Raw genomic sequence first — 20524 nt, 5'->3', positions numbered from 1 at the left:
GGCGCTTAGTTCGTTTTCGCAGGGCGAACGAAAGTTTTAAATTGAGAAAGATTTTTTGCTTTCATACCCAGAGCGCGATTACTGAGGTGGAAACACTGATCAAGTTTGAGAATTCGTTTGGGAGGCATTGAATTGAAATGTAGTTTTAGAGAAGAATTTCGGTTTACTAACTTAAGGGTAGATTTAAGGATATATTAGGGCTACGATGACCTGCCTTAATCCCATGCTAATTGCAGTTAGTGTATTAAAGACGATGTTAGTCGTTACATATAATACTTAATAATATTACAAAGATTGAAGAGAATATATAACATGCGACGGTATTTTCTAACACACACACACACACACATTTTATATTCGTTGGATATTTCGGGACTATAATAGCCAAGAACCATTCAGGGTAGGTACCAAGACCCTTTACACATATTAATTTATTTATTCAATTCACAATTACACAATTTACTTTAATATAATATTTATATTACACAAATTTTTACATTTTAATATATACATATTCCATAATCATTTAAACTTTCAAATCAATAACTACGAGAAATTAATTTTTAGGTTCTAACACTTTACATAAGATAATCCAAATATATCGCAAATTTTCGTAACTGAACGCACGTATGATGAAACTAGTATTCTCAAGCATTTAATTTAGACTGGCAGACCTTTACTTCGCACATCAGGCATGAAAACACAGAATATGTACAAATATATGATTCTAAAAGGAGAAAACTACATTTGGGCCTAAAAGAAGTATAACATTTACGTTTATGGGTACCACGAGAAAAAGAGTAGAGATGACTGATAATCCATGGGAATTCCGAATAAATAATGAAAAAGGTAAAATTTTATTGTGTACTGAACCATCGCTCACTTTTACAGTGGCTCGAAATATGATAGAGAAACGTTTCCCCAATATTCTATATCAACGAATACATCCATGGATCTTGTCTCGTCACATCTCATTTGGTAGTTTAGATTTAAAAGATATATATTAAAGGGTATATATTTGTTATGTTCTAAACTGGAGGGTGGGAAGGTTAAAGAATAAAAAATCTTGAAGATGATTATAGAGGCTGATAAAGAATAGAAAGAAAGAAATGAAAAGTGGGGTGCCAAAGAAATCAGCGAGAACACTAAAACTATAAAGATTAGTGATCGAATTTACACATAAAACAATCCTCAGCCTGCCGAAAAAATTTCGTCTACTAAAATCTGTTGGCCAAATGTGCCTCTGAGTGCCCTATTACCAGTCCTTGTTTTCTAGGCAACCATCTCACAAGAAATAATCCCAGTGGAATGATTGACCATTAACTGTTTGTGGGACCAATTTATTCGTATTACTACCGGTCCAAAAGGAAGGTTGGTATTGTATCTTAATTTATAATTTCTAAATAAAAAATAATAATCCGACACCTTAGAAACTGAGAGGACCTCTAAGTAAAGTATGCAAACTAGAATACAGTCGATAAAATAGAAAACTTTCTTACTGAAATTTACCAAATGTAAAAAAAAATAAAGTTTGTACTAGTTTGTTATTTGCCAAATCTCACTAGTTGCTCCCACACCCATAAGGGCGCAAACTTGTGCTATCAATTAATTTCAATCGCTACTTCCTTTAAAACTAACGAAACTGAAAATATTTGGAGCTGGAGAATAGACACCTTGGTACGGAATAACGAGAATCCGCTGTAATATATTTTCTATAGTATTCGATCCTATCCATTTCGTCATTTCCTCTAGCAGTAGTGAACTTAGCCTATTCAGGTGACTTGGAAAAATTTAAAGGAAGGCATATTTTTAAATTGTGTCAATTCTGCAAACTGTTATTCTGCTGTGTGAGTAACAGGTAAATACAGGAAGTCATTTGCTATATGACCACTATTCTTATCGTTAGGCTGCATGATCAGTTAGTATGACCGATTACTATTTAATGTCAAGCCACAAAGTAGAGATACAATCCGACGTTATCCACAACACACTCACCTCACACGATATTTAAACGAATGAGTAATGTACTAAATATTTATCATTATATAAATACAATAAGGCATCGTAATAAAGTCTACTGCTTGAGCACATATACGCATGGGCATCCTCTATTTATTCACTCTTTCGACAATATATATCATTAATGTTATCATTATTTACTTACACATTTAATCGTTTTCCTATGACGTCGATTTATTTTTAGACATCCTATACTTTACAATTACGGCCAAGACTGTTCTAACCAATCTCTCTCTCTCTCTCTCTCTCTATATATATATATATATATATATATATATATATATATATATATATATATATATATATATATATATATATATATATATATATATATTAAAAACAACAAACTACTATACAACGCTAATCATTACTTGCGATTTAGTATGAATTGATATCAGATTCTTTCAAACAAACCATAGTATACTTCTTTTAGATGTTCGAATCTTTCTGTATGCAGCGAAAACTCAATATCCATAAATACATGCTGTTATATTTCGGAAAACGTTAACAGTGCGATCATTCACAGAAAGCAACAGTAAGAGAATTTAAACTGCGGAATGACAAAAATAAAGGCACATATACACACTTCGAGTTAAGGGAAAAAGCGAAGTTTACAATTAATTATTTAATTACTGGAGGCATAAGCACACTATTATCGGAGGCATAAGCAATATATTATGCACTTAGGGTACGGAATTATTATGAATTTCTTTATGAATCAATGTAAGTATAAAGAACTCAACAAAGGAGACGAATAATTGATGAGCAACAATACACTGTCCGTTAAGAAATAAATCACATTTTCATTCCCACATCGCTACGCTCAAAATACTAACATTACACGCACTCATACATGCTACATTCCAGAAAACCTAAAAAAAAAAACAATATTAATACATATCCTTTATCATATTAATCCATATTATTACACTACTGAAATATACGTGAATCAAACTAATCACCAAATTTCACCATCTAAACCCGGCTCTATAAAGTGAGAAAACGGAAACAAAATAATCAGATCCCAATGGCCCTTCTATCAACTAAATCATAGTTTCCAATTATTATTAATGGAAACGAAAAATAGGCCCCTTTCCTGATGGGCAAAGAACCATTAAGAATTTTGAATTAGCCAATTATTGTTGGAAGCTGTGATCAACTCAGGAGTAAGTTAGAGTTCCTTTTCTAACTTACATGGATAATTTGAAATGTAATTTAACCGTAAATAAACCTACACCTACCGTCATGTTAATAATTTTAAAAAATCTACAGAAGCTATATAAGGACAGGCCTATCGTAAAATAACAAGAAAATTTTTAGAATAACGTGAGTTTTCAAGAGAAAGCACTTATCTTCAAACTGTTTTGAAAAGATTACAAACGGGAATGAATACTTTCCATCAGTAATAACATTTAGGAACATGTCGTCGCTTTCATTGAAGTCCATATCTCCCTATTTGTTGAATGTTTGCACTGCAGAATTTTACTGTTCAACACTCCCTTCTACATCGAAGGACTCTGTTTGAGTAATCGCGGCTACGGTGGCTCAGTGGTAGAGCGTTCACCTCTAATGCTCGGGGTCCCTGGTTCGATCCCAGCCCCCGCCAAGTGAACTTTGTGGTGGACAAACACCGCGTGCTTGGGTTTTCTCGGAGTTCTCCCATTTCCTCCCACTTTCTTCATTCCACCATTTTCATTCATTACTCATCATCACTGTCTCCTTTAGCCTAACCGGCATAAAGTAAAACTCAAAGATTTAATTTCATTTCATTTTCTATTTGACTGACTTATGTATCGTTATCTAATTTCTTGTGGCTACTAATGTTTCCTCACTAAAATATCCTTGAAGCAAATCAACGTGTTATTATTCGATGCTTTTCCCAAGTTGAAAAGCGAAAAGAAACACGACTTAATACGAGAGCGCCGGAAATAATTCCATTCAAAACAAAGTTTTGGCGGCTGAAAATATAAAACCAATGAAAAGTAGTAAAAACAATGTGCACCCGGATTCTGAGAAGATATTTGCAAAACTGAGGGACGAAGCGAGTTTAAATTATTCTGACAAATATCAGATTGGTGGATAATTTCAAAAATTTCTGTCCAAGTCCGGGCCTATCCTTTCATGTAGCATGAAAGTGTATAATTTCAACATTCATCTATTTGGTATGCACATATATAGGGATTTCATTGAAATAATGTATAAATAAAGATTATTCCTCAAAATATAATTCCTACTAAATTATTCCAAAGTTTCCTCATAGATTTTGATTTAAGTAAAGAACAAATGAATTTACTACATGGACAAAAAATGATATATTGAAAAATCTACAGTACACAGTACGTTCAAAAATATATGGGCCCTCGAAACAAAAATTTCATTATCTCAATTGTAATCGTACGTTATAATAAGCTATCCTAAGAGGCAATTGACTGACATTTTTACATGTTCTCTTTTTTGGTGGTATATCTTTTACAGTAAGCACTTCAAATTTAGAATTTATCGAATCTTTTGAATGAACCATTTCCATACATTTAAGGATGTTTACAGTCCTCTCTGTCAGGAGAGTAAATGTATCATGACGGAATAGTTCTTCATCAGGTAATGACAACAAATTTGAAACAACTGGGATCCACCATTGTTATCAGATGGTTGCCTAGAAAGCACGGACTTGTTCTCGGGCACTCAGGGACACAGTTAGACCACAGAATTTAGTAGGCCATCTTTTTTCTGCATATGGAAATATATTTGGTTGTGGATTGTTTTATGTGTAAATTCGATCACTAATCTTTACAGTTTTAGTATCCTCGCTGATTCCTTTGGCACGCCACTTTTCTTTTCTTTCTTTCTATTTTTTATCAGCCTTCTATAATCATCTTCAAGATTTTTTTCTTTAACCTTCGCACCCTTCCGTTTTGAACATGACAAATATCCACCCTTTACTGTATATCTTTGAATCTAAACTACCAAATGAGATGTGACGAGACAAGAATCATGGATGTATTCGTTGATATAGAATGTTGAGAAAACGTTTCTCTATCATATTTCGAGCCACTGTAAAGGTGAGTGATGGTTCAAACACAATAAAATTATGCTTTTTTCATTATTTATTTAGAATTCCCATGAAATATCAGTCATCTGTACTGTTTTTCTCTTGGTAACCATAAACGTAAATGTTATACTTCTTTTGGGCCCAAATTTAGTTTTCTCCTTTTAGAATCATATATTTGTACATATTATGTGTTTTCATGCCTGATATGCGAATCAAATGTCTGCCAGTTTAAATTAAATGCTTGAGAATACTAGTTTCATCGTAGTGCAGACAGTTGTGAAAATTAGCGATATATTTGGATTATCTTATGTAATATGTTACAAGCTTAAAATTAATTTTTCGGAGTTATTGATTTGAAAGTTTAAATAATTATTGAGTATATATATAATTATATAAATTTGTATGGAATATAAATATTATATTAAAGTGAAATGTGTAATGGTGAATTGAATACATAAATATGTGTAAAGAATCTTGGTACCTATCCCGAATGGTTCTTGGATATTATAGTCCCGAAATATTCAACTAATATAAAATGTGAATATTAGAATATATCGCCGCATGTTATATATTCTCTTCAATCTTTGTAATATTATTAAGTATCATATGTAACGACTAATATCGTCTGTAATACCCTAACTGCATGTAGAATGGGATTAAGACAGGTCATCGTAACCCTAATGTATCCCTAAATCACAACATCTCTAATGTATCCCTCAAGTTAGTAAACCGAAATTCTTATATGAAACTATATTTCAGTTCCATCCCTCCCATTCGAATCCTCAAACTTGATCAGTGTTTACACCTCAGTAATCGTGCTCACGGTACAAAAGCATAATATCCTTCTGAAATTAAAAATTCTCGTTCATATATGTATAAATATATATTGTGAATCTAATGACAAATGTGTATACATGCTGTTGTGTGACAAAATTTATTTGTTCTGAAAAAAAAATAAAGCAGCTTCAACAGAAGTAAGCCTCTGGGATAGGTAACGTTTACGAGTCCTAGAAGTTTACGAGTTGGCTACCTTGTGTCATGACTGTTCTGTGGAAGGTGCTGCCCTCTATGAGTTTTCGTTGATGTGTAGCTAACCTCCCCTCTTCAGTTATGAACACTGGGTAGGTATCGTTACACCTACTTTTCTTTTGTAGGCAAAATTTTTCGTTTTCAAGCATGTTATACTATATGTTCGTATTATTTTCGGCATTCAGTGAAAATCTAAAAGTGAAAAGAAAGTTATATTAGTTATGTGTAAATTACATCCATAATGAGTTGTGAAAAAGGTGAATTTATAAAAGAAAGTTGTGTTGTATACCAGTTTGAAAAGTTACATTGAATTGGACATTTAGATGTTACCACAAGAGGACATTTGGTATGTATTTGTTATTTTTCTATATTTGGCATGACGACTGAAAAGAAACATTTATTTGGAATTTATATTGTATTACGAGATAATATGCTTAATAGTAAATTCTTTCTTAAATTCCTGTTTCAACAAATTTTCGGATAGTCAAACTTACTTGAGATTTAACCTAAATTTGTTTGAGTTAAAAGTTTCATTTTTGAGAAGTTATTTTTACATTTGTTTCCGATTTTTGTTTACCAATAAAATTTGTTATATTTGTTTAGTTGAAATTCAAATCTTTAATTCTATATTTAACCTGAGAAAACACCACGAAACGTACTATCCGAGCGGTTTAGTATTAATTTACTTAGATGCCGCAACAAGACAAAAATACCCAGTGTTCATAACTCAGGTGTTTCTCATTAGGCCAGAGCTTTATGCTCAAGAGAAAATTTATATTTGCTTGGACTGTAAACCAATTAGAAAAAAATATAACCTGATAAATTCAACCTGTAAATTGAAGTTGATTTGTAAAAGAGAAGCACGTTAAACTAGATATAAGTCATTATGAATTTCATGTACGCTGCAGAGGCATATGATAATTATAACCAATTTAATAGGGGGAATTATATTCCTAATCGCTCTCAAGAAAGTTCCCATTTAAAGCAGTGGTTATAGTGCTAATGTGAGAAATTTGTGTTTGTCTGGGCATGTAGAACCAGGCAGAAGTAGTCAGATGCGACCTGTTGAGGATCTGATTGATTTTGCGGGAGCTACGATCCCTCACGACACCGTAAGTCATGCTCCTAATATAGGACAGAATACAGGTATCAGATGCGATTTCAGTAAATTTAAAAACTTGAGTGCATTTAAAGCAGTAGAAAGTTTGGTTAATAATATACCCATATTAAATTCCGTGGATGGCTACCAGATTTGTCATTTCTTAATGCAGGGTAACAGTTTGATAAAAGAGAATGTGGCACCTTCAGATATCATATTAGTGCTTTTATTAGGTAGAATTGCAGGTCCATTAGTTCTAGATTTCCAACTGTTCATAAATGAAGATGCTAATTGGGCTATAGTGCGTAATAGAATCGTAGAAAAATATGTAAGCAGTATTATAAAAACAGAAATCATAAGAGAAAAGCTGTATAGAGTAATGCGTCCAGAAGAAACATTTAAGGAATTTATTCTAGAAAAATAAAATATTTTAGAAATATTTAACATGTACATGGGTGACGTAGAATTCTGTAACATGATAGTAAATCTTATCACACCTGAAATTCGTAATATATTTCTGTTAACTTCAACTCCCAATCAATAACATGTATTATTGTCCTTTGCTGAAACATACGATTCTAACCGGAAATATAATGTAGATTATGCAAATGCGACCTTGCAGTCACAAGTACCTAGTGGTTTAAACGTACCTAATGTTAGAGTAAATCAGAGTCAAAATAGACATTGTTATTCCTGTGGAATGAGAATTCATTTTTGGCGTCAGTGTGGTTTGAGAAAAGAAAAAAGAAAAGAAAATTTGGTAGACAACAGAAAATGCTACAATATTTCGGACAAAAGGCAAGATTATATGGTTCAGATTATGGTTTCCGTGTGTCATATCCCTGTGCGTTGTTACATAGACACTGGCAGTAGTACAAACTATATCGGTAGAACATTACTCGAACAGATAAAGTTAAAGTTTTCCCCCAAAAGAAAGACAGTAATTCGTGTAGTTACTTCTATGAGTCATGAACCCATTACAATTAATGAAGCAGTGGAAATTCATTTTTTATTAACAATAGACAATTTACCGACTGTTTTCTTGTGATAGACTCTCCGGATATTTCATTGTTAATTGGAGGACAATTTTTACAGAATCACGAAGCATGTATTCAGTATAAACAGCAAAAAATTACTACTGGGTAAGGATGGTATTACTGTGAACTTGAAACTGGAAAAAAATAGTGTTTCAAAAACGGAAAACTAATCGTTTCGGAATTCTCGTTACAGGGTTGCCAATCCAACAGCCATGTCGACAGGCGCACTAGGCATTGCTGGGGAGAGGACAAACAACCTTGGACTTTTGAATCAACAACCATCTACCAGTCAAACAAATCTTCAGCGTCCACAGACGAGGAAAGGTGGCATAGGAGAGCGAAAAAAAGAGGCTACCGATTTTTCCCCTGCTGCAGGACAGCCCGTGTTTAATCCAGTATACCACACAATTCATGACTATGAGTTGGGTGAAGTCATGAATGAAACCCAAGGTAATGGCGATATTCAAACTTATATTTTTGATGAAAGTTTATGTAATTATGTCAAAGAAATACTAACTTAATATAAAGATGTTTTCTCAGATCAATTAGGTACTATCAAAAATTTTAAATATAAAATCTTGTTAAAGAATGATAAACCTAGTATTCAGCAGCCTTATGCTTTACCTAAACATAAGATGAAAGAATTGAATAATTACGTAGACGAATTAATAAAACAGGGAGTTGTAGAAGAGATTAGGGGTTCGCCCAACATCTCGGCCTTGTTTTTTGGTTAACAATCGTGATAATAGCAAGAGACTAGTTGTCAATTATTCTTTTGTGAATGAAAAAGTAATTATGTAGGCTTTTCCAGCTCCTAATTGTGAAAGTATCTTAGGAAACATAGGTAAACATCGTATTTTTAGCGTCCTCGATGGGAAATCAGCTTCTTCCAGTGTTTATTAGATGAAAAATCTAAATTGTATACTGCTTTTGCCACTCCTGATAGACTTCTAGCTTTCCGAGGACTTCCTATGGGTCTCTGTGTTTCACCTTTTGTATTAGCGAATCTGTTTCATAGTATATTTAAAGATCTATTAGGCGAGCAGTGAGATATTTTGTGGGACGACCTTATTATACAAGTCCAGATATAAAGTCACATAAAAGAACTTTGGAAAATTTTTTAGAAAGATGTAGAGAATGGGGAATAACTGTCTCTCCCAAGAAAAGTAAACTGTGTAAGGAAAAGGTAAAATTCATGGGTTACGAATTTAGTGATGGTAACATGTGTATAGACCGTGTAACGTGGGTTCCTGTCACCACGGCATGGCGCGTCCTCAGGTTGCGGATCGAGGAGAAGGCCTCTAGATATAGAGGTTAGCTGCGAATATACTGAATAAGCAGTCGCGGACAGACGACTAGGAGTGGTCCTCCAGCTTGGGGGTTTGGTTAAGGCTAACACCCTCATCCTGTAAAAAAAAAAGGTACTTGTTCAGAAACATTCACAAAAGCCTCGGACAAGGACTGATAACTTGACACGACATGAGCAAAAGAAAATGGACATGAGATTTGGAACATGGAATATTAGAAGTCTTTATAAGGCAGGCGCGTTAAAATCTGTAACGAGTGAGTTAGAGAAATACAGGATGGACTTAGTAGGAGTTCAGGAAGTTAGGTGGGAAGGAAACGGATCTGAGAATTCCGGAAATTTTACGTTCTTTTACGGGGAAGGAAATAAATATCACCAGTTAGGAACAGGGTTTTTCGTTCACAAACGAATATTAGCAGCAATTAAAGGGGTTGAATTTGTTACTGACAGACTTTCTATTATTACTCTTAAGGGACGGTGGTGTGATATTATTGTTTTAAATGAACATGCTCCAACTGAAGATAGGGGTGACGATATAAAAGATAGTTTTTACGAAGAAGTGAAACACATATTTGGCCAACTCCCGCGATACCATATGGAGATTCTATTAGGGAATTTCAATGCGAAAGTAGGACGAGATGATATTTTCAAACCGATTATATGGAACGAAAGTTTGCATAAGGAAAGTAATGACAACGGTGTTAGACTCGTGAACTTTGCAACATCCAAAAACCTAATCGTGAAGAGTACAAAATTCCCACATCGCGACGTTCATAAATACACTTGGACATCACCAGACGGAAAAACACATAATCAAATTGATCACGTTTTAGTAGATAGAAGAAGACAAACTAGCATAATTGACGTCCGGTCGTTTAGAGGAGCTGATTGTGATACTGATCACTACCTGGTAACAGCGATAATACGGGAGAGATCATCGTTGAATAAAGGTAATACTCAATGTCCGAAAACGGAGAGATTTAATTTAAAGAAATTAGAAGAGAGGCAGGTAAGAGAGGAATACCAGATTGAAGTTTCGAATAGATTCTCGGTTTTAGAAGACTCGGAGTGCACTAGTGTTGAGGATACTTGGATTGAAATTAGAGATAACATTAAAAGTTCAGCAATAGAAAAAATGGGACACGCGGCGATACGTAGGAACAAACCATGGTTCGACCAAGAATGCATTAAACTGACCGAGAAGAGAAAACAGGCAACATTACGGTGACTACAAAATCCGAATGAAATAACTACACAAAATTTCGCAGATATCAGGCGGAAAACTTCCAAAACTTTTAGAACAAAGAAACGAGATTTTATGAAAGCTAAAATTAAGGAACTTGAAGATAATAGTAAAAATAAAAATATTCGGGACATGTATAAGGGGATCAGCGAATTTAAGAAAGGCTATCAACCTCGTGCTTATATATTAAAGAAATCTGACGGAATAGTTCTCGCTGATACGGATAGCCTCATACATAGATGGAAAGATTTCTTTGACGATTTGCTGAACAAGCAGCCAAAACCTAATGTGTGTGGAGAAAAGGAGATACACACCGCAGAACCGTATATTCCAGAACCCAATCGAATAGAAGTGGAAGTTTTACATTTGTTTCCGATTTTTGTTTACCAATAAAATTTGTTATATTTGTTTAGTTGAAATTCAAATCTTTAATTCTATATTTAACCTGAGAAAACACCACAAAACGTACTACCCGAGCGGTTTAGTATTAATTTACTTAGATGACGCAACAACGCCAGTCCAAAAACATTTATGTACTGTATTAACTGGAAAATAGTCAGTGAATAGGATAGTAAGTAAAGGAAAGAATAAGTAACCGTCACTTTGATGTCAGTGACAAAATCTTTTCTCTAGATCCAAGAAATGGGAGAAATGTATTCGATAGGTACTTCGACGAACAAAATATGTGTCAGTTACGATTAGTAACGTAATCTTATATGTGTGTATAAGAAATGAAATGAAGTGAAATGCACGGACACCAGAAACGATGATTCGAAAATAGGTATGATATTATAGCTGCTATGAGAGTACAAGACAGAACTCGTATAATTACTTTAAATATTTTCATATATGAGATAAAAACTCATTTCTAACCATTTCAATTTTTATCTTCAATTTTTCACTCATCATATTGTATACAATACTTCCTCAAGGACTTATATTTAAAAAAACTTTAATAAAAATATAATTTTTCTTCCTTTTTAATCTGTCTGTTAATACATATATAAATATATGTACTTATATATTAGGGTGGGCCGAAAAAATCGAAAGTTGATGAATCGACTTCCGATAATGCGATAAACTTGCCTCATGACCTCAAAATACCGTCTGCGAGATTTCAATGAAATCGGTTAATATTTTGAGGTTCCTCAGAGCTGCCAAAAATTTGAAAATTATTCAAAACTAGCAGCGTTCACCCCGCTTCGCTGCGGTCACCCCGGAACGCAATATACTTTGTTACTTAGATAATTTTTACTTTTTCGCTTTCAAGTGATATGATAAAAACCATAGAAGATTGCAGTAAATGTTAACATTATATCGCCTGTCATTTATGTTAACCCGCCCCGCTTCGCTGCGGTCACCCCCGAACGCAATAAACTTTGTTACTTAGATAATTTTTACTTTTTCGCTTTCAAGTGATTTATAGCGCCTGTCAGTTATGTTAACCCGCCGAGTCACAGGGTCATGCGGGTTGCATATAAATACGTTTATTTTTATACCTATGATGAACTAATAACAAAGGATTTGTACGTATGGACACCTGAATGGTCAATTATCTCAAGACACTGGTAATTGAAAATTAAAGTGATATGATAAAAACCATCTAGGGTCCACATCCTAACAACCCCCCAAAAATGAAAGAAATCGGTTCAGCCGTATTAGCGTGATGAGCGGACAAAGGATTTTTTTACGTATTGACACCTGATTGGTCAATTATCTCAAGACACTGGTAATTGAAAATTAAAGTGATATGATAAAAACCATCTAGGGTCCAAATCCTAACAACCCCCCAAAAATGAAAGAAATCGGTTCAGCCGTATTAGCGTGATGAGCGGACAAAGGATTTTGTGCGTTCTCTTTTATATATATAGATACCTCTTTTTAATTTTTTTTTATTTCATAAAAAGTTTTACATTAAACAACTTCCGACAGCAATTAAAATTCACTTTTAATAGTCTTTAGCAATAGTAAAAAATTTCAACTATATCAATCAATATCTCAGGGTCCTCAGAACTGCCAAAAAGTGACAAAATTTCACCAAAATCCTACTTTTTCTGAAAATCTTTATAATATTTTATTTAGGCAAGTAAAACAAATTCTGATTTTTTTTAGATAAATTGCCAATTGTTCAGTTGGCAACACTGTACGTAGTAAAGAGTAAACTAGTTGGAACTGGTAATTGTTAGCGAGCGGTTGAGAAGCGTGTTGTACGTATAAATCAGAAACAGTCAATACGTGGCGTTCAATGTGAGGTTAAAAGTTTTGTTTTATTTTAGTGCAATTAGATATTAATTATTAAATCAACATTAAAATAAAACGTGTTGATCTGTTCCATTTTCTTTGAACTCAAGCCAAGGAATTGAGGTAAAAAGTATTGTTATTTTAGTACAGTAAGAAATTAGAGTTAACGTCGAAAGGGCCTCCTGCAAGCCAGTAGACAAGAACGAGTCCGTGATCTCTAGGCCAAAGTCAAGCAAAGTATTGCGGAGCATAATGGAGTGTCCGATAATCGGACCACCAAAGGACTTGAATCCTTGCCAACTTCCAACTATCCTCGATGTACTGGGATGTTGCTTAGAAGAGAGGTTCAACATTATAAATGCTGCACGCAATAAGAAGGACCCAAGTTTTTCTGCTATTGCCTAAACAGTTGCAGTAAAAGTTGAGGAATTGTACCAAAAGTGTTCCATCCACTTGTTAGTCACGACAGAGTTATCAAGATGATTAAATGTTTCCACGTGAAGTATCAGGCACTAAAGAAGAACTACAAACTTGATAATGAGAAACCGCAATATGCCGCTAAACTGGATGAATTCATCAGGGAAGCTGGGGGAAAACTTTTTGACATAGCTGCTTGCAAGTGCAAGGATTTCAAAACCTGCACTTGTGAAAGAAGGAAAAAGGTTCCTTCACTTGAGCAACCCTTTCTTTTGGACTAGAGGACTGCGAGGAAAGGGAAGATTGGCTCCGTGGATAGGAATGAAACTAAAAGGATTCAGCGTAGGGAAGACAGAAGGAACCGTGATTCCATAAGGAAAGAGCGGGCTCTTCGAATGGAGGCCACCGATCAGCCGTACTTCGAATGTGAAACTATGCACATGCAGGAAGGCAATTCAGATTCAGATTCAGAGGAGATGCAGGCAATGGATCTGTCTGAGACACTAACTGTAAGCGAGCAAACTGACCACCAGCCCTTCTTTTCTGCCAGCACCGCTACAATTACCCGCACGAACAGTCCCACAATACAAAACATATCATCATCAACATCACAAATGCGCTTCCATCTTGCGAAAACAGCTTTGGCTAGCGACAGGTTCGGCGTTTCAGACCGTGCCACGGCAGCTATTGCCACAAGTGTTCTGCAAGATCTAAAGCTCGTGAAACCAGGTGAAACAGTACTTGTAATTAATAAGAATAAGATTAGAAGAGAGAAGATGAAAGTGAGAGGTTCGCTTCAAGCTGGAAACGACACCAAGGTGAAAGGTCTTTACTTTGACGGAAGGAAAGACAAAACTATATACATTGAGAAAGAAGAGTCTCAGTCATATTGGAGGAGCAAGACTGAAGAGCACATTTCTCTTATCGAGGAGCCAGGATCGAAGTATATCGGCCACGTTACACCCTCATCTGGCTCAGCTGATAGCATTTTCAGAAGCATAACTGCTTACATGGCGGATATTGGGGACGATCTGGAACACCTTATCGCTGTAGTTTGTGATGGTACGGCTATCAACACAGGTTTGAAAGGTGGGATCATTCGCCGCCTTGAAGAGAAGCTTAACAGACCCCTTCAGTGGCTGATATGCCTTCTGCACCTAAACGAGCTTCCGTTGAAGCATTTCATTTGAGCACTTGGATGGTGCAACCAGGGGTCCACGATCCTATGGGGGTGAGATTGGTCAGCAACTGGAGGAATGTCAGAGCCTGGGAGTAACGACCTTCGAAGCCATAGATTGCGAGCTACCTAACGTCAATGCGAATTACCTTAGCTCTGACCAAAAGTACCTGCTAGAAATTTCTCAAGCAGTGAAATCCGGAGTTTGCAGAGACGATTTGTCCAGGCGTTTTCCAGGGCACCTGTCAATTTCCCGATGGCTTACGACAGCCAACCGCATTCTCCGTTTATACATAGCAACAGAGAATCCAACACCTCAGTTGAAGACACTGGCAGAGTTCGTCATGAAGTGCTACGTACCCGGATGGTTTACAATCAAGTGCAATCATTCAATCAAAGACGGGACCCGTAATCTCTGGAACATCATTCACACCAGTAGATATTTGCCAATGAACCTGAAGAACGTAGTGGATAAGGTCATCTCCAGAGACGCGTTCTTTGCTCATCCGGAAAACATTATCCTCTCCATGGTGACCGACAATAGTGCGCACATTCGAGAGTTGGGTCTCAGAAGAATTCTGAAAGCAAGGGAGCAAGGAGAGAGTGTCATCAGAGTGTTTGAAGTTCCTAAAATCAATTTTGATGGAACAGATTATGTGGATATTATTGACTGGATGAACTGCAAATTTACCTCGCCTCCAGTCATGCAGAATGTGGAGACAGACTTTATCAAGTCATTGATCCAAAATAAGGCAACAGTTGTGGACTGGGCGTGTTCAGCCTTTCCGTGCCACACCCAGGCCGTTGAGCGTTGTGTGAAGGTGGTCACAGAAGCGTCCCAAATGGTATGTGGTTTCCAGAGAAGGGACGAATTCATTCGTGCAAAACTGGCTAGTCAGGCGGCAATTCCGAAGTTTGATCACAAATCTGACTACAGTGCAAACTAAAACTAATGAACAATGAACCTTAAGAACTGAATAGTGAAATAAGTGGGTTTCGGTGATTTTTTTTGGGGGGGGGGCAATTCTGAGGAACTTAAAGATATTCATTGACGTAGCTGAATTTTTTTACTGTTGCTAAAGACTATTAAAAGTGAATTTGTTATGCTGTCGGAAGTGGTTTAATGTAAAACTTTTAAGGAATAAAATTAGTACCAAAAACAGTATTTTAAAAATTTGTAAAAAAAAATGGGTTTTTGGTGAAATTTTGTCATTTTTTGGCAGTTCTGAGGAACCTAAAGATATTGATTGATATAGTTGAAATTTTTTACTATTGCTAAAGACTATTAAAAGTGAATTTTAATTGCTGTCGGAAGTTGTTTAATGTAAAACTTTTATGAAATAAAAATATTTAAAAAATAACGTGTTTTGATTAATTTTCAAATTTTTGGCAGCTCTGAGGAACCTCAAGGTATTAACCGATTTTGTTGAAATCTCGCAGACGTTGTTTTGAGGTCATGAGGCAAGTTTACCGCACTATCGGAAGTCGATTCATCAACTTTCGATTTTTTCGGCCCACCCTATTATATATCCTTGGATTGCTATTGTTCAACCTGGTGTATTTATTGATATAATTATATGTATGTTTATTGCATGCCTATAAAATTCTGTTTAAATCTTTAATAGATTTAATAGATGTAATAAATGTACTTAGATGTTTCTTCAAACTTTTTTCATCCATGCCGATACGCTGTTATGTACGTATGTCAAGTATGTGTGAATGAATGATCAATTTAGTTTTAAGTGGTAGTATTTAATATTGGTTTACTATGATAGTCAGTGGCGTATTTAGGGAGGTGGCTTCCGGGCTTAAGCCCCTCCCGAAATCTTACTTAGTATAGTAAAGTAAATTAAATATCTTGCAGAATTTTCACATTTCCAGCAAAGCCCCCCCCGAAAGTTTGCAAAGCCCCTCCCGATACAAAATCGTAAATAAGCCACTGATGATAGTGTTCATAACAAGTGCACAATAGCATGTTATATGTATTAGTATCTGACGGAGGTCATGATAGGTAACTAACTTTAAAATATTTTAAACCCCCTCTGGGAGAGAGGCCAAAATAACATAATGAGCCTGAATAAGTACAGTCTTTTCAGAAATCTCAAAATTTTTATTTGTGGGAAATATATACATTACTTTATTTTTTCCGTGGCTGATATGTATTCGATCTCCATTATAAATATTTAGATATTGGATACAGGTTATTTAACATTTCAAAATAATAGACAAACCATTAAATTAAAACTTTTTGTCACCTGTCTTGGGTTAGGACAACTCCCACTAGTGCACTTGGATGGACCCAGGGAACAAATGTCTCTTCGGGATTTATTCAGAATTGACCCTCAAGCAATAACCTTCGAACGTAAATCACCTCTTAATAACTATTCAAGTTCCCTTACCATATTTCTATAATTATCCAGTAATCCTTTACATGTGGTATCCTTTTTCTTTCTTCTTTACCTCCTTTCCTCTGCTTCTTTTTCCTCACTCTTTTTTACTCTTTCTAATGAAACTGAACTTACATGTCAGTCTGGTAGACGCTGAGATAAGGTGAATTATCCAAGCTGGAAAAAATTCAAATGTGGTTGGGGTGCAGAATCATGCGCATATAATAGGCCGAAAGGAAAAATGTACGAAGAAGTACTGAAGGAAACTAACGACCGATGAGAGATCATGAAGGTGGTAGAAAAAGAAGGAACAACGTGTCCATGCATTTCACTTCATTTCGTTTCTTTTACACACATTTAAGATTACGTTACTAATCGTAACTGACACATATTCTGTTCGTCGAAGTACCTATCAAATACAATTCTCCCATTTCCCCTGTCAACAGAGAAGGGCAGAGGACAACCTAGAATAATAAAACCAAGAATAGACTATCCAAATGCATTTACGAACAAAGATTTTATCAAAGTATAAAACAAATCTCCCACGAGAGAGAGAATTTTTAAAATTTCAATTTGAGCACCAACATATATGACTGAAGTGAGAAAAAGTATTTTACTGTACTGTCGTAAAAGATGAGATATTTGACTTTCTCCAAATATTGCTTTACCTTGACAAGACCTGCAAATTTGTTGGCAAGACAAAGAACATCTAAAATTGAAAGTACTTAACTTCGAGATACTATTTGCAAACTGAAAGAACCAAATAGACAAGAACTGAAGTATAAATTACAATGTAATTTACCCATGATTTTAATTAAAAATTGAACCATATCGAAGTTGTTTCTTCTTTGTAGATGAACCAATGTTTTACCTCTCAATGTTGTACCTCTCTCTATGTATTCCATCAATATATTTACCTCTCAAGCCACCATGTAAGGTATACCGTAATTAATTATACACCTAACTTTGAGTGCAAAACCATCCTATATAGATAGGCTACAAATTATATACGATGTGAAATATCATAATTTACACAATTTCCCGCACGAAGTTCATTATATAATCAAATCCGAATCACAAGACATGAGAAAATCTAAAATATGGTTTTCATATACCAAAATATGCTTAAAGAGGTGAACCTTGAATTTTAACCTAAAATGCAAAATTATATTCTAATTTGAAAGTACGAAGTTTTTGTTTCGTTCGTCAGTTATCTTTAATAGCTGAACGTTTACGGTTATCAATAGAACACAATCGCAAATCCTAGTGGGGTAGCTAGGATAGATTTATGAAAGAAAAGAATAAATGTACCTTAACAATTCTTACCTGAATCTCTTCGTCCATGTCCTGAAATTATGAGAATTGTACGTTTAGTACCACTTTGTCTTAAATGAAAATTATCAAATACATAATTTCTCAATATATTGATAACAAAATAAGTACTGTAACAAGATGAGGTACGGGGTTCTTTCTAAAAAAGGATGATTGTATCCATATAATTATATTACACGGTGTATTAAGTATCGTGAAGGGATTACCTATATTTTAGGCATAAAATAATATTAAAGTACAATCTGATAAATCACCATCATATCTGCAACACAGAACATGGTAGCAGCATTTTCCAAACAATAAAATGTTATCATTATGAATTAAACATTCTAGAATCCTGTAATAAATGTCACTGTTGAGACTATAAATGCCAAACTATGATACTATCACAATCACCCTTAACTGTATATTTCTTCATGTGAGTCAAATAAATCAATACGAAGAAGCATTGACAAAGCTTTTGGGCATTCTCTGCTTTCTACTGCAGTAAGTGTTGCAAATGAGACTAATGTATTGCAATCGATATATCAACTACAAAATGACTTTATGAATATTTCCTTCCTGAACGTTACAAATTTAGTTATAACATTTATGGCACTATGCCCGTACGCCGTACGTTGTTCGTATTTTAGCCCGCAGGACGGGCCTTAGGTTTTATGTTATGGCTGTGGAGGTTTTTCTGGTGTTTTGGACCCATATGTTATCTTACAAGGAAGGGTCCGCACTGGCCCCGCTGAGATCCGAATGAGACAATTGTGTTTGCATTTGATATGTTGTAACTAGGCAAATCCCAAAGTTATACGTGCCACCGGGCGGAATGTCGTGAGTTACAATACATTTTGTAATGTAAGAACTAATATATATATATATATATATATATATATACTGGCAGAATAGTTTGAACCGAGTCATTTGTTCGGAAACGGTTGGGTAAGTGGAAAACTCGGCCAACATGTATCCCATCATTTTCAAGGACAAACTTTTCGGAGTAAGAAACTTTGTCCCAGGGTTCCCCGCAGGGCCTCAGACAGGGCGCCACCCAAAATTTTTAAATGGCAAGGGAATAAAGTGGCACATCATTTGGAAGCTGTTGTAAAATGAAAGAAAATGCAGCAAATCTCGACTCTGTACAAAAACCCTGTGCATAATGGCGACGGGTCAAAGTGTAAACAAATCTTAATTGAAAAGGAACATGGTCACCCCTATAAATCTGAAGTGGTGAGATAAATGTGAAAACAGGAAAGGAAGTGTGCCATTATTTTCAAAGTACAACGACTTAAGTTAAAGCGTCTTGTCCCAGGGTCCCCACATGGTCCCAGGTGGGGTCCAACTAAAACGTTTCAAATGATAAATGAGGTAGAACATCGTTTTAAGTGAAAGAAGATGGAACACGTCTCGACTTTCTACGACAACCCTGTCCATAATTGCGGAAGGTCAAAATGTAAACAAAAGCTTAATTAAAAATCTATGGCCACCGTGAATGCAAGATGACCGCTTAAAACCTATATCGAAAGGATAAGCGTACCAAACTGCTGAATTTAGAACAACAAAGTTGGCATTAATGTTGATTAGTAGGTGTCTAAATATGAGAAATGATCAAAAACGCATCTTGAGTTCAAAATGTCGCACTATGCATCGAACGCATACCCAGCTCACAGCACTGGTGTTGGAGAAGAGAAACGTTTATGGTTAGTGGTAGATATCCCCAAAATATCAAAGACTATAATTTGTAATCGAATATGGCTGCCAGTGTGAACAATGAGCTTGTAAATATATACGTTATTTCTTGGAAGTTTGTTGTGACAAAACCAACAAAGTTTGACGCAGCTCGCTGTACTGAAATGACTTACACATGTTTGGTACAATTCGCCAATCTTGCAAATGAATACTTTTTTTTATTATTTTGTATTACTTGAAGTATTGCCATCAAACCAAGGAATGACACAAATGTAACCATCACGAATACGTTACAATAGTCCCCAACCTACTGGCGCATCAACTTCTTTCTGTATGAACTACGTATGACAAAATTAGAAAAATACCCGAAGGTATTCAACTTTTGTTTAGCAGTATGATTAGGAAGTCAGAGTTCTGTGATCATCGCATTCGTTACATTCAAGTAAATAATGTCGAGAGAACCGTGACGGACGTGCATTAAGAACAAAACATATAAATGTTGTTACCGAAT

General features: G+C 35.2%; 1 long non-coding RNA gene across 6 annotated transcripts in view; it reads right to left on the bottom strand.

Annotated features, from left to right (window-relative positions):
* Positions 1-20524, bottom strand: part of LOC145683315 (uncharacterized) — a 547679-nt gene that overhangs the window by 207605 nt on the left and 319550 nt on the right. For all 6 annotated transcript variants that reach the window (XR_014131031.1, XR_014131027.1, XR_014131030.1 and 3 more), the window contains one exon: positions 18331-18351. This is a non-coding gene — a long non-coding RNA (uncharacterized LOC145683315). The remainder of the gene's footprint in view (positions 1-18330; positions 18352-20524) is intronic.

The sequence above is a fragment of the Thermobia domestica genome, chromosome 4, assembly GCF_964235325.1.
Source record: "Thermobia domestica chromosome 4, izTheDome1.hap1.1, whole genome shotgun sequence".
In the NCBI taxonomy this organism is placed as follows: domain Eukaryota; kingdom Metazoa; phylum Arthropoda; class Insecta; order Zygentoma; family Lepismatidae; genus Thermobia; species Thermobia domestica.
This window is presented reverse-complemented; position numbering and strand designations above follow the sequence as displayed.